This window comes from Taudactylus pleione, unplaced genomic scaffold, assembly GCF_031769625.1.
Source record: "Taudactylus pleione unplaced genomic scaffold, aTauple2 ptg001845l, whole genome shotgun sequence".
NCBI lineage: Eukaryota > Metazoa > Chordata > Amphibia > Anura > Myobatrachidae > Taudactylus > Taudactylus pleione.
In genome coordinates, this window is record NW_028286242.1 from 981,983 (window position 1) to 998,193 (window position 16,211).

Here is a 16,211-nt window from a genome sequence, read left to right on the forward strand (position 1 = left end):
GCACCTTTAACGGTCAAGCCAGCCGGCCCTTTACTTATGACACAGGCGCACGCTTGGCACTACTTTGTTGATGCACGTGCGGCTACTGCGCACACAATTCACAAACACAGTAAATATATATATTTTTTTGGTTTGGACTGGAGTGTACTTTGGGGGTTACAGCACCCTTTAACGGTCAAGCCAGCCGGCCCTTTACTTATGACACAGGCGCACGCTTGGCACTACTTTGTTGATGCACGTGCGGCTACTGCGCACACAATTCACAAACACAAAAAATTATTTTTTTTTTGGTTTGGACTGGAGTGTACTTTGGGGGTTACAGCACCCTTTAACGGTCAAGCCAGCCGGCCCTTTACTTATGACACAGGCGCACGTTTGGCACTACTTTGTTGATGTACGTGCGGCTACTGCGCACACAATTCACAAACACAGAAAATAATTTTTTTTTTGGTTTGGACTGGAGTGTACTTTGGGGGTTACAGCACCCTTTAACGGTCAAGCCAGCAGGCCCTTTACTTATGACACAGGCGCACGCTTGCCACTACTTTGTTGATGCACGTGCGGCTACTGCGCACACAATTCACAAACACAGAAAATAATTTTTTTTTTGGTTTGGACTGGAGTGTACTTTGGGGGTTACAGCACCCTTTAACGGTCAAGCCAGCCGGCCCTTTACTTATGACACAGGCGCACGCTTGGCACTACTTTGTTGATGCACGTGCGGCTACTGCGCACACAATTCACAAACACAGAAAATATTTTTTTTTTTGGTTTGGACTGGAGTGTACTTTGGGGGTTACAGCACCCTTTAACGGTCAAGCCAGCCGGCCCTTTACTTATGACACAGGCGCACGCTTGGCACTACTTTGTTGATGCACGTGCGGCTACTGCGCACACAATTCACAAACACAGAAAATATATATTTTTTTGGTTTGGACTGGAGTGTACTTTGGGGGTTACAGCACCCTTTAACGGTCAAGCCAGCCGGCCCTTTACTTATGACACAGGCGCACGCTTGGCACTACTTTGTTGATGCACCTGCGGCTACTGCGCACACAATTCACAAACACAGAAAATATATATTTTTTTGGTTTGGACTGGAGTGTACTTTGGGGGTTACAGCACCCTTTAACGGTCAAGCCAGCCGGCCCTTTACTTATGACACAGGCGCACGCTTGGCACTACTTTGTTGATGCACGTGCGGCTACTGCGCACACAATTCACAAACACAGAAAATATTTTTTTTTTTGGTTTGGACTGGAGTGTACTTTGGGGGTTACAGCACCCTTTAACGGTCAAGCCAGCCGGCCCTTTACTTATGACACAGGCGCACGTTTGGCACTACTTTGTTGATGCACGTGCGGCTACTGCGCACACAATTCACAAACACAGAAAATATATATTTTTTTGGTTTGGACTGGAGTGTACTTTGGGGGTTACAGCACCCTTTAACGGTCAAGCCAGCCGGCCCTTTACTTATGACACAGGCGCACGCTTGGCACTACTTTGTTGATGCACGTGCGGCTACTGCGCACACAATTCACAAACACAGAAAATATATATTTTTTTGGTTTGGACTGGAGTGTACTTTGGGGGTTACAGCACCCTTTAACGGTCAAGCCAGCCGGCCCTTTACTTATGACACAGGCGCACGCTTGGCACTACTTTGTTGATGCACGTGCGGCTACTGCGCACACAATTCACAAACACAGAAAATAATTTTTTTTTGGGTTTGGACTGGAGTGTACTTTGGGGGTTACAGCACCCTTTAACGGTCAAGCCAGCCGGCCCTTTACTTATGACACAGGCGCACGCTTGGCACTACTTTGTTGATGCACGTGCGGCTACTGCGCACACAATTCACAAACACAGAAAAAAATAATTTTTTTTTGGGTTTGGACTGGAGTGTACTTTGGGGGTTACAGCACCCTTTAACGGTCAAGCCAGCCGGCCCTTTACTTATGACACAGGCGCACGCTTGGCACTACTTTGTTGATGCACGTGCGGCTACTGCGCACACAATTCACAAACACAGAAAATATATTTTTTTTTGGTTTGGACTGGAGTGTACTTTGGGGGTTACAGCACCCTTTAACGGTCAAGCCAGCCGGCCCTTTACTTATGACACAGGCGCACGCTTGGCACTACTTTGTTGATGCACGTGCGGCTACTGCGCACACAATTCACAAACACAGAAAATATTTTTTTGGGGGGTTTGGACTGGAGTGTACTTTGGGGGTTACAGCACCCTTTAACGGTCAAGCCAGCCGGCCCTTTACTTATGACACAGGCGCACGCTTGGCACTACTTTGTTGATGCACGTGCGGCTACTGCGCACACAATTCACAAACACAGAAAAATTTTTTTTTTATGGTTTGGACTGGAGTGTACTTTGGGGGTTACAGCACCCTTTAACAGTCAAGCCACCCGTCCCTTTACTTATGACACAGGCGCACGCTTGGCACTACTTTGTTGATGCACGTGCGGCTACTGCGCACACAATTCACAAACACAGAAAATATATTATTTTTTTAGCACTTGGGGGGAGCACCCCTGATGGACAGAGCACCCCCTGGACAACACTACAGCACCCCTTTAGGACTGGGACACTGCACAGGACTTTGGAGTGGACACAGCCCCTATGGAGAACTGACTGCACAACACAGTCCAGCCAGCCCCTATGGACTTTGAAGTAGTGGACACAGCCCCTATTAACAACAGCAGCACAGCACAACCCAGCCAGCCCCTATGGACTTTGAAGTAGTGGACAACAGCAGCACTACACTACACAGCCCAGCCCAGCCAGCCCTAACTCCCACCCTCCCTCTTCACTGTCCACAGCCGAGTGAGAAAATGGCGCCGACGCGGGTACCTTATATAGGATCCAAAACCCGCGAGACTCTGAAGGCGGGATGATGACGTTTTGCCTCGATTTCAGATCCGAGTCAGGCGGGAAAAGTCGAGCCTGACTCGGATCGGACTCGGATCGGGGGGGCTCGGGGGGGTTCGGATTTCAGAAATCCGAACATGCTCACCCCTAATATATATATATATATATATATATATATATAGTAAGACAAAAAATAGGGTGACAGCGACCTCTGGTGTCCCAAGCCCGTAAAATTATGACTGAGCAGTGAGTTAAATATATAACATCAGTTTTATTTAGTAAAAACAAATCAGGCAAAAAATATATTCCATAAAATATCACTTTAAACGTAGGCTAGAAATAGGTAGAATAATAACACAACACTAAAATAACAGCACTAAAAAAAATATATAAAGTCAGACAATTTTGCACTGGTAGTCACATAAAAACGGCACTTAAAAATAAATAAAAAATTTTTTATATAAAAAATATAAGTAAAAGATAGTAAGATGCTTAGCTTTCAGGAGAGGTGCAGTCTGGGTAGGCCCAACGCGTTTCGTCAAATAGACTGTATCAAGGGTGTGCACACTGCTCAGTCATAATTTTACGGGCTTGGGACACCAGAGGTCACTGTCACCCTATTTTTTGTCTTACAATTTGTTTTGTATGGGCCACTTACTATTGCCTATTTTACTTAGGGTTGAGCTGACGCCCAGTATATCCATTGGGAGTGTCAAATACGACTGAGTTCTGCTAAATTGTGTGATAAAGACTGGTGCACTGTGGTGCTGTTCACAGCCTTCATATAATATATATATATATGGAGTAAATATAGTAGACTACAGCGCCAAGTGAACTAAGAACACAATTTGCTTATTCTTAAAAATTATATATATACATATAAAATCGCAGGGAGATAAATATATGGTAACCAGGATAAAAGCACTCCTTAATGGTATAGGTGTCAGCTCTACAGTAATGTGATAACAATGGTGATTTGTTAAAAAACTAAAAAACTTACATAGAGAAAGTGAAACTGATAAAAGAGCGACCAATGTGCTAATAAATACTTTGATAAAGTGCAAAATAAATCAATAAATAATGTGCAAATATGCAAGACTGAAAATATGTGCAAATAAACACAAATAAATGTGGTAGCGAATTATTATAAAGTGCATATAATTTTGTATAAATGACAAATATAAATAAGATAAAAAAGGGGTAATTTATTACAAATAACAGCTGACCCTAATATATAGGGCAGTACAATACAATTAAAAAGTGGAAAAAAGCACATATAAAAAACAATAAAAGGGGTAGGGATAAGGAATAAGAGCTTATCTGGATCGCAATTAGGTAAGTTCATGTAAGGCTGGAACCAAGAGTCTCCAACGCGTTTCGTCCGTAAGGTGGACTTCTTCAAGGGATGTACCTCTCCTGTCTGGGACCTGATATATATACCCCTTCAGTAGGATGGTGGGAGGTGCTTACAATTATGACCACTTCCGTTTTTTTTTTTTTTAAACTAAAAAAGGTTATTCAAACATCGTGGCTAATACATAGCTAAGGTAAAGTTCATTTATATAAGTAGATCGCTTCCACAGTGTGTGATTTTAGATACTGAAACTAGTTTTTTTGGTGTTTTATGCGGAATGAGCCTAGTCGTCACGTGATGTCCGCTTCCTCACTTCCGCCCTGTTTGATGCAGCCTCTTGCGTCACTTCCGCCCATTCACTCGCGTTACACCGCTCGTATGTGCTGGATCATCATCTGCTGTCCGCTGTGTGGTTTCCGCCCGGCTGTGTTATGGCTTCTCGCGTCACTTCCGCCCATACGTGTACATGTTGTTGTATTGTTAGCGGCCATGTTGCTGCACCTTATTAAGTTTCAAACGGCGGACATCTTGGTACTCTATTCAGTATCGGCATTAAGATATTGAAAATGCGATTTCCACAGGAGATCACTCGCGTGTAACATCTATTGGTACCTACATAATACAAAAAGTAATTTTGTTAATATGTTCATGGGTACAAATTAGTCAGTGTTCCCATATACTTCTAAGATGTTGTTTTTAGATTAATCACAGGTGTTATCCAATGCACAGAATTTATGAGTGAAGTATTAATAAATAATTAATTGAAAGACAAGATAATAGCATATCATATGTTGCTATTTGCTAAAAGTTAGAAAAGAGATAAATGCATGAGATCTAATAATTAATATTTCCATCGATACACTTATAAGTATCTGATGTAAAAAAAAATATAAAAAAAATAAATAAATAAATAAAATATAAATATATGTATGCATATTTCATATCCAAAAATGGGATCTCTAGAGGGAAGTTTTTATAATACAATCCGATATAATTGGTCTTTATTCAAATCCTTCAAATTGATCCATGTAGTTGATATCAGTTAATCCTTCTGGTCCTAGTAGTCTTCAAATTCATTACATTGGCAGCTTAATAGTTAAGTGGAATTAATTTCATGAGGCATTCTTGGTCCAAAAAAAATTGTTCGGATCATGACGGAATATTTTTCAGTCTCAATCTGGGACTACAGTACCTGGTATTCCCCAGAGGTCCCCCATCCGGGTACTAACCAGGCCCAACGTTGCTTAGCTTCCAAGATCAGACGAGATCGGGCATTTATAACGAGGTATGACTGTAGATAACTATGAGACTTTGAATTACCGTCTAGATTGATCACAAGAAAGGGGCTATCTCATAACTGTCATTGAAGCCTTGTGGGGTCAGGGTGTCGAGTTAAAAAATCCAGTACATTTCTCGTCTAGATAGTTTATTCGCCAGATCTCCTCCTCTTTCTCCAGTTTGTACGAGTTCAATGGCCTTGAAAGTTAGATCATCAGGATTGGAATTATGATGCTGTAAGAAATGCCTTGAGACCATGTGTCCCTCAACCTTATTTTTAATATTCCGGATGTGTTCCTGTATCCTCAATTTAAGTGGTCGTTTAGTTTTGCCTACATACTTGAGACCGCATGTGCACTCTAAAAGATAAATAACTGATGTAGAATTGCAGTTAAGATGGTGCTTAATTTTATATTCTTTATTGTTCAAAGAATTATAAAAAGTTCTCCTTTGTCTGTGTAGATATTTACAGACAATACATTTGCCACACTTATAGCATCCTGGGCAGATATGAAATGTATTGTGTATAATATATATATATATATATATATATATATATATACATATATATATATATAATAAGCTTACTATATCATCCCTTCGGGTCATGTGCATATTATTAGGGAGCTGTGTCTGTGAGCTGGGCGGAGGGTTTGGGGGAAAACAGGGGCGGCATTGTGAACCTTTGCCTAGGGCGCCCTGACACCTTGCACCGGCCCTGAAGCCACAAATTACCCTTTTTTTGCCTAAGTCACATTAGACGTTCCCCATGTCTTAATTCTATTATACGTTATTTATATTGTGCTAAAATAAACTGTGGCGTCAAACATAAGTACGAAAATAAACAAATGACAAGAGAGGGGGGTGGGTTTAAGGTAATAGTCACCAAAAACAGGTATTTGTAGTGATAGAAGTAGAGATTGATGCTTAAAGAATGGTAGCCGCAGTAAGATGGGATAGCATATGGATACTATATAGTGTTAAATCTAGCTCCGGCGGCAGGCAGGGCGCCGGAGCTAGAGAGGGTACGCCCGAAAAGGTGGTCATGAAAAGGGGGCATGTCTATAAGACGCGTCCCCTTTTCGTCATACTTGGGGGCGTGCCCAGCGCTTACAGACATGCCGGGCAGCCCCCAAGAGCTGCAGAAAGGGAGAATAGATGCCGGGCGCATGCGCCAGGCGTCTATTCTCCGGCGGTGACCGGGACACCGCATGTTTCTCCACCTGCGGGACACTTCGTCCCGCGGGTGAGAACGGCACCCACAGGCTGTGGGGGCAGGGCGCTTTTTGCCCTCCTCCTGGAGGGCAGGGTGCTTTTTGCCCTCCAGAAGGAGGGCAGGGCGCCGCGCCCCTCTAAAACAGCCTAGCGGGAACGCTACTATAGTCACAGGAGTGAGAATGTAATTACAGGTATACACAAGGAGTCCTAACCCTGGAGGAAATTTATCCTTATCATGCTGCTGTTAGATTTGCATGAGATGTAGAAATGTGCATTCCAAAAGAATTCTCTACATCACAGGTTCTCAAACTTGGTCCTCAGGACCCCAAACAGTGCATGTTTTTCAGGTCTTCTCACATAATCGCAAGTGTTCTAAAATGTGTCAGTGAATAATGAATACACCTGTGTACCTGCTATGTGACTTGGATAACGTGAAATGTGTGGGGTCCTGAGGACCGAGTTTGAGAACACCTGCTTTATATTCTGGTTCTCATGTCTGGTTTGGCTTTTTGAGTTTAATACTGAAACTTTTGAAAACTGCTCTCCAGAATTATGAAATAAATTGCATCCCACAATCTACAGTGCATCCGGAAAGTATTCACAGCGCTTCACTTTTTCCACATTTTGTTATGTTACAGCCTTATTCCAAAATGGAATAAATGAATTTTTGTCCTCAAAATTCTACACACAATACCCCATAAAGACAACATGTAAAAAGTTTTTTTTTAGATTTTTGCATATTTAATAAAAAAAAACAACTAAGAAATCACATGTACATAAGTATTCACAGCCCTTAGCCTAGAGCTGTAGTGAAAAATAGGGGACACAAATTATGTGGAGTCCCCCTAATTTTTTTCTAACCAGCACTAGGCTGTAACAGTCAGAGCAGTTGTCAATATACCACGGAGACACATAGCGTGGGGCCTGTCTGCCATAACGTCAACCAGCCCTAGACTGCTGGAACCCCTAGAGAAGTGGGGATTCCAAAAAACAATGACCCCCCCCCCCTAAGGACAACTAGCTCTGAGTATTTCACCTGTAAAAAAAATAAAATTAAATGACAGGACATACCATGCAAAGTCTTTAATTCAACCTCCCCTACACATCCCTTGTTCCCCTATTTCACAATCCAAATAGATACATCATCTTTCTCTTGTGTGAATTCCATAAGATCACAGAATTGTCTTCCCACCTTCGTGAAGTCTCCGATGTTTCAGAAGACCTGATTTATTTGCATAACATTTCCCACAGTCAGAACATGAAAATGGCTTCTCACCCATGTGACTTCTCTGATGGTTGATAAGATCTGATTTGTTTTCAAAACGTTTCTCACATTAGGAACATGGAACTGGCTTCTCACCTGTGTGAGTTTCCTGATGTCCAAGTTAAACGTTTCCCACAATCAGAACATGTAAATGGCTTCTCACCTGCATGAGATCACTTATGATCAATAAAAGCAAAACTGCATTTAAAATGTTTCCCACACTCAGAGGAAACGGCCTCTCACCTGTGCGAGTTCTCTGATGATTAACAAAATCTGATCTAGTTGTAAAACATTTCCCACATTCAGAGCATGTAAATGTAGTTTCACCTGTGTGCAGATTCTGATGTCTAGAAAGACTTCCTTTGTAATTAAAACATTTCCCATTCTCAGAGCATGTGAACGGCTTCTCACCTGTGTGCAGTTTCTGATGTAGAAAAAGAAAAGCTTTCAGAACATGTAAATGGCTTTGCACACATGTGAGTTCTCTGATGAGTAATAAGACTTGATTTGTTTGTAAAACATTTCTCACATTCTGAACATGAAAACGGCTTCTCACCCGTGTGAGTTCTATACTGTGCAACAAGACCAGAGTTCTGTGAAAAACACTTCCCACACTCAGAACATGGAAATGGTCTCTCGCCTGTGTGTACTCTTTGGTGTATGGCAACTTTTGATTTCTGTGCAAAACATTTCCCACACTCAGGACATGGAAACCGTTTACCACCAGTGTAAGCTGTATCCGGTTTGTGTAGAGTTGGGGTAATGGGGTTTTCTCTGGAATCTTGTGCGATGTCATTATCTTCTAATTTACAATCTGGAGATAAAATTAGATTTCTCCCAACACTATTTCTGACATTGCAGCCGTCTGTTGGGAATAAAATAAATGTATGGTAATAAAATCACAAAGAGAATACAATTTCTGCTATTGCAAAACACATACCGGTATAAAGGACTTATGCTTGGGCCATATGTATTACAACAGTCACCAAAATAAGATGGAACATAACAATTGTATTTATACCTCCAGTTCAGACATTATGTGATGGCTTTAACATACAATAAGTAAAATTGGCCAGTCCCTGACATTCCAGAAATTCTACATAACTCTTTTTCCTCCACAACAAAAACAAGTACAATAATGACATCTTTATGGAGGTAGTAAGGAGGAGAGTTAGGTCTACACTGCAAGCAGGGAGAGGGAGGGATACACTGCAAGCGAGAGGAGGTAGTAAGGAGGAGAAAGGGAGGGCTACACTGCAAGCGAGAGGCCAGTGCTTCACATGAGTGACAGGTAAGTGCCATCGGTGATGAGGCCAAAATAGAATATGGTACCTGTAGGGTTTCAATTGAAAAATTATACTGAACTTTGGAGATTACCGTATCAATAGAAGGGGAGGGGGCAGAGGATTTCCATTTGTGGGCTATAGTAGCCTGATTGGCTAGTAAAATATGACCCAATACATAACGATCAAACTTGGGAACAGGCAGGGGATACCAGTATAACCAGGCCAGTGTCAGGTCAGGGAGGACAGGGATTTTCAAGAAGAAATTTACTTAAAAACCTCCACCCAAAATAGATATATATAATGGGCAACCACAAAAACCATGGAATATGCCCACCACCAGGTTGCACAGCCTCCCAGCAAAACTTCAAGGACATTGGCCACATTTCATGGAACCTAACAGGAGCAGGATAAAGCCCATGAAAAGGAACTTACTGTGCATTTCAGCATGCTTAGCACATGTCAAGACGCGATAAGACGTGATATACAATCCCACTGCTTGGTAATGTAGTTGCATCAAAGGTCTGCCTCCTATTGTAGTTGTACCACAGTAATCCTAATCAAAACAGGCTGTGAAAAAAATTCCAATATACAATTGCCTCCCCCTGGATTTATGGCAAGACAACTAACTCAGAGGTCGTGCGGGAGGCAGGCGTAAGATATTGGTGGTTTTATGTGCCTCTCTTACCCAATTCGTAATCTGAAGGTATGGCCTGATTTAACCCGAAGTTGGTCAAAAGATAAAAACAACTGAGGAGAGAAAATATCAGTAGGGGTGGGAAGACTGCTCGTCTGTCACAGGGATATTCATATCAGGTATTAAACATATGACATAAAATACAGTAATAAACCAATAAAAATGAATTGTATATCCCTAGAAAAAAAACACTGGCTATAATCTCTCAAACATGCCGTATAATATAATGAGACAGTCTCATCTTAAAGGTCGAGAAGGGTGGGAGCTAATTCCACACAAAATGTGATATAGAAATGGTTTATACAACATCAGGGCCTGGAGCCGTGCCTTTAGGGAGTTGTGCAATGGCATATTTCACCTCATACATGGTCCATGGGGCACTCAGGGAATGCTCTTATATGTAGAGGGTATGTTGGGACCAGACAGGAAAGACGATACAGGTGAGTCAGAGTGATGGACATTGGTGCAGAACCCAAATGATACAGTTAGGATTAATAAGACCCTGATTGTCTAGAATGAATTTAATTCTTATACGGACTCAATGACCAGGCAGATTCCGAGCCAATAGTCCACCTGCTTTATTTTATATAATATAATATAAAATTTATATAACATATATGGAATGAAAAGAAATTGAACATAGGGGGGAATTCAATTAGCCGCAATAATGCGATAATTTTAAATATGTTATCACATCCTTTGCGGGTTTTTACTGCTCATCATGGCTATGCGCATTCACTATTGTCCTGCAATCCTATTACAAAAGCCAGAATGCGGTATTCGCGATATTATTTTTTGTACATTTTGAAGCGATAAGTATCGGTAAATATGGGGAAATGTGCCTGTACCCCAAAAAAAGGCAAATGGATATAGGATAACAATATGATTAGCGGCCCTAATGAAAGTATTAGGGGTTCTTAAAATGTGTCAAATGGCTGTTATACGCATGTCTCTAACACACTGACCTAATGATAGAAAGGGTTTTTTGGCAACGTAATTGTTATTTTTAAATTGGGGGTACATAAAATGTCTAAAAAGTTTATATATTTGTGTCATTTAAAAGCTCTAACACCGACCTGCAATCTTAAAAACACCTGTCCCACTCATACAGCACCCCCATATACCTGTCCCACTCATACAGCACCCCCATATACCTGTCACACTCATACAGCACCCCATGTACCTGTCCCACTCATACAGCACCCCCATATACCTGTCCCACTCATACAGCACCCCCATATACCTGTGCCACTCATACAGCACCCCATATACCTGTCCCACTCACACAGCACCCCCATATACCTGTCCCACTCAAACAGCACCCCATATACCTGTCCCACTCATACAGCACCCCCATATACCTGTCCCACTCATACAGCACCCCCATATACATGTCCCACTCATACAGAACCCCCATATATCTGTCACACTCATACAGCACCTCCATATACCTGTCCCACTCATACAGCACCCCTATATACATGTCACACTCATACAGCACCCCCATATATCTGTCACACTCATACAGCACCCCCATATACCTGTCCCACTCATACAGCACCCCATATACCTGTCCCACTCATACAGCACCCCCATATACCTGTCACACTCATACAGCACCCCCATATACCTGTCACACTCATAGCACCCCCATATACCTGTCTCACTCATAGCACTCCCATATCCCTGTCCCACTCATACAGCACCCCCATATATCTGTCCCACTCATACGGCACCCCCATATCTCTGTCCCACTCATACGGCACCCCCATATACCTGTCCCACTCATATGGCACCCCCATATACCTGTCACACTCATACGGCACCCTCATATACCTGTCACACTCATACGGCACCCCCATATACCTGTCCCACTCATACGGCACCCCCATATACCTGTCCCACTCATACGGCACCCCCATATACCTGTCACACTCATACGGTACCCCCATATACCTGTCTCACTCATAGCACTTCCATATACCTGTCTCACTCATACGGCACCCCAATATCCCTGTCCCACTCATACGGCACCCCCATATCCGTTACTCATACAGCACCCCCATATACCTGACACTCATACAGCACCCCCATATCCCTTTCCCACTCATACAGCACCCCATATCCCTGTCCCACTCATACGGCACCCCCATATACCTGTCACACTCATACAGCACCCCCATATACCTGTCACACTCATACCGCACCCCCATATACCTGTCTCACTCATACAGCACCCCTATATACCTGTCACTCATACAGCACACCCATATACCATAGCGCCCTCCTCCTCCCCCTCTCTGTGCTGTGTCCGCTGGCGCTGCATCATTCACTCTACAGTGACTTCTGGACTGTGCGTTCCAAAGCAGAAAGGCTACAACAAAATGGCCACCACCGCTGCCTGTACAGGGGACAGATTTCTTACATATTATGAATAATAGTGATGATAGGGGTGTTTCTATGCAAATGAGTGTGTGGATTCACTACTGCTTCCTGCAGCTCCACTCCCAGTTGCACAGTCGATGGAGGCGGGCCGGAGTCTGTGCAGCCTGAAAGCAGTAGTGAAGGTGTGCAGAAATTAGAAACTATCCCAACGCTGTTCCTACTCCTGAAGAAGTCCCCAGAATCCACAGCGGGACGAAACGCGTTGAGCAGGACCCCCTGTTGGTCACCTCCTTCTACCAGACAGATAAGCTGTTCCCATGTTTATTTTATGTACGAGTCTTTATTGTAAACTTATTAAATTATGTGTATGTGTTAAAACGTATTACACGATTGGAGGCTTTTGTTCCTTGTGTTTCTCTATGTGGACATGAACCACCTATGGAACTGAATGGAATCCGATATGAACAAGGAATTTAGGACCTTATTCAGAGGCGGTCGCACGGAGCGATTGGTCATAGCGAGCGATGTTTTTTTCAACTGCGCATGCGTGTACATGGCATTGCGCGTGCGCAAGCCTGTCTTTCCGACCGCAATCCTCTTGCTCGCTAGTCACTACGAGGTCGTAGCTGTGACTGACATTTCATGCCATTTGTGGGTGGTTACAGGGGAAGGTGCTTGTGAGCGGGGGTGTGGTGGTGCGCACGCAGGCGTGGTTGACCTTAAAAAGGGCGTTTTAAGGGCGTGCATATATCACTCAGCGAGTCATCACACACGTCATCTCGTTGCAATAACGACGCTACTGCTCCCAGAGCTAAGGGTAGCCCAGGGTCTACCTTAAGCATTGCGAGTGCAGGCGATGGTTTCTGCCTCAACCGATGTCTGTAGGCAATTAACAATGTAACAGGTGTTAATCGTGCTGACGTAGGTAGCTGCCTGCGAAACGACTCTGAATTAGGCCGTAAGAGATAGGAGGTGTGCTTTCATTGTTGTGGGTGTTTCCGCGCTTACGATGTGCGTTGCGACTGAGCGCTCGTTTTGCATATTCTCGATCACTTTGGGTGCGACCTATCGCTCCCGAGCGACCGCCTCTGAATGAGGTCCTTAATCATTACTGAGCTGTAAAGACATACAGTTGGTACGAGGCTTTGATATTATTGGTGCTGGAAGTCTATCCTATAGCACGAGTGGAGTGCTTTCTCACTAATATTTATTCACTTTCTTAAGTGTGTTTAGCACTATTAACATTCATATACCAGCTACACTATGTTTTGTTCTTTTCTTCTGAGATACACACGTGAGGGTCGTTATGTGAGGACACTTCAGGAATCATCCTAATGGCTTTGTGTGCTATGGGCCTGATTCAGAGCCGGACGCTCTGAACGGCGCCCGCTCTGAATCAGGGTGTTTTTGTTTGTTTTTTGTTGCGGCTTCTTGGCCGCTCCCATGGCTGTGGGTTACCACCCACAGCTTATGCGAGCTGCCATGATGATGGTCGCGATGGTCAAGACCATCGCGACCATCGGGCTTGCGACGAGACCCTTGCGGTAGGGTCTCGTTGCCGCAAGCCCCAGAGTGCTTTTGGCTCTAACAGAGCCGACGCACTCCCACTGACATCACTTGTGATGTCAGTGGGGCCGGCCCCAGACGGTAGTCATTCCCATGGGAAAGCCTCCGTCTGGGCAGCCACGCCCCCGGCCCGCCCACCAAAGGGGGCGTGCTGTCACTTAACATCGACAGCACGCCCCCTTTGGTACGAGACCCGGAGCGACGGCTTGCCCGTTGCTATCCGGGTCTCGCGCATTCGCACTGGGCCACCATCGACCCGCTTGCGAGCGCATAGCGCTCGCGAGCGGGTCTGAATCAGGCCCCATTATCCTTGAATTTCCTCTCTGAACATTGTTATTTGATTGGTACACTGAAGGCGCCTGTCTTCCACATTTCTATTCAAAATATATATATATATTTTGCCAGAAAATAGTAGACCGCAATCCTAGGGGTAAATTTACTGAAGTGCGAGTCTTTAGAAGTGAGCCTTAAAAGAGATGTTGCCCATAGCAACCAGATTCTAGCTATTATCTTCTAGAGGGTGCTAGTTAAATGTTAAGTAGATTCTGATTGGTTGCTATGGGCAACATCTCTTTTAAAACTCACTTCTAAAAACTCTCACTTTAGTAAATGTACCCCCTAGTCTTGAAGAATGACCATTGATCAATTGTATTGTGTTACTGTTAAGAGTTTCAGCACGTTCTCCATTCTCTTGTCAATGTAAAGTTAATATGTTACCAAGTAACATAATGCCATACACTTTATCATTTTTTAAGACCCTGAGTGCCAGCTAATATTTTCTGAACTACAGTATACATACCTACACTAGATGCCACCTGGGTACAGTATACATACCTACACTAGATGCCACCTGGGCAAAATATTTGTTGGTAAGCTATAATATACAAGTAAATATTGAGTGAATTGGACTCGACCTACGAGTCACCTTAGTTTGTCCCCTGTCCCACCCCCTACCTCTTCATCAAGTACCAAGGTATCGGCACTCATATCATCACCCACTTGTATGTTCTGGGGTGCTCAGACCAGAAAATGGAGGAAGGAGGACACTCATAAGGCTTGATGCAAAAAAAAAAAAAAAATGGTTTATTACCTCAGAAAAAAAACCATTGCAGGATCAGGAGTTAAAATCAAGCATGGCAAGTGCCCTCTTTCATCCATTTCTCTCTCTCATTATATAGGATTACAAATTCGGATAGCGCCAATGATTTCGTGTCGGCCACGAGGGGTTAGGTACAGGATCTGGGCGGGCAGGAAGCAGACGCATTCCGATAGTCAGAATCTCTGCAGAATTAGGCAAATCTAACCCTTTCCCACCTTTGCTGCAGCCTAACCCACCCTTCCCACAGCCTTTCCCCCAACCCTAACCCTCTCCCTAGGGCCTAACCCTAACCCTTAAACCTAACACTCACTATCAGGATGTCAATGATCGGGATTCTGGAGCCAGGATTCAGGGTGCTGTCGAGATTCCAACACCTGGATTCTGACTGCTGGAATCCTGACCGTTGGGATACCGACTGCATCCCCCTATGACTCAGGTTCTCAAACTCGGTCCTCAGGACCCCCAACAGTGCATGTTTTCCAGGTCTCCTCACAGAATCAAGTGAAATAATTAGCTCTACCTGGGGATCTTTTAAAATGTGTCGGTGAGTAATGACTACACCTGTGCACCTGCTGGGTGACCTACAAAATGTGACGTGTGTGGGGTCCTGATGACCGAGTTTGAGAACCATTGCACTATGAGAACCAGGTTATTTTTTTTGTTCAAGCAGTATTATTTTGTATGGTGTCACAGACCAAATGACTGATTGACTTTAGTGCAGTTTGACCTGTGCTTTTGGCTATTATACATGCAGTGCAGATCGCACGGCAATCCACGTGGCAAATGCAAACTCAACTTTTATAGATTTCTCCCTATAAAGGGAGCTGTATCAAGCCTTGGAGAGAGGTAAAGTCGAGAAGGCCCCCAAAACAAACAATGGCATTTCGTAGACTGTACTAGATAAATGACAGTTAAAAGCTGATTGGTTGCTTTTGGCAACTTCTCCACTTTTGTCTCTCTCCAAGGTTTGATTCACTTCCCCCATATGTGTCCACTACTTCAGATTTATAGACGCATATGCACCTTACATCGTGTCCCTTATCCTATACTGAGAGAAGGTACAATTATTGTGACAAGGGATGGAAGAGGGCTAAAGTTATAAGGCATATAATACATCTAATCATGTGTCTGTAAGTACATCAGGAAATAAAACAGGTGAATCCATTTACATGTAGTT

At 43.6% G+C, this 16,211-nt stretch overlaps 1 pseudogene; it reads right to left on the reverse strand.

Moving 5' to 3' along the window:
• Positions 1 to 5,424: 5,424 nt before the first annotated feature.
• LOC148436288 (5S ribosomal RNA) lies at positions 5,425 to 5,543 on the reverse strand (annotated as a pseudogene).
• Positions 5,544 to 16,211: the final 10,668 nt, after the last annotated feature.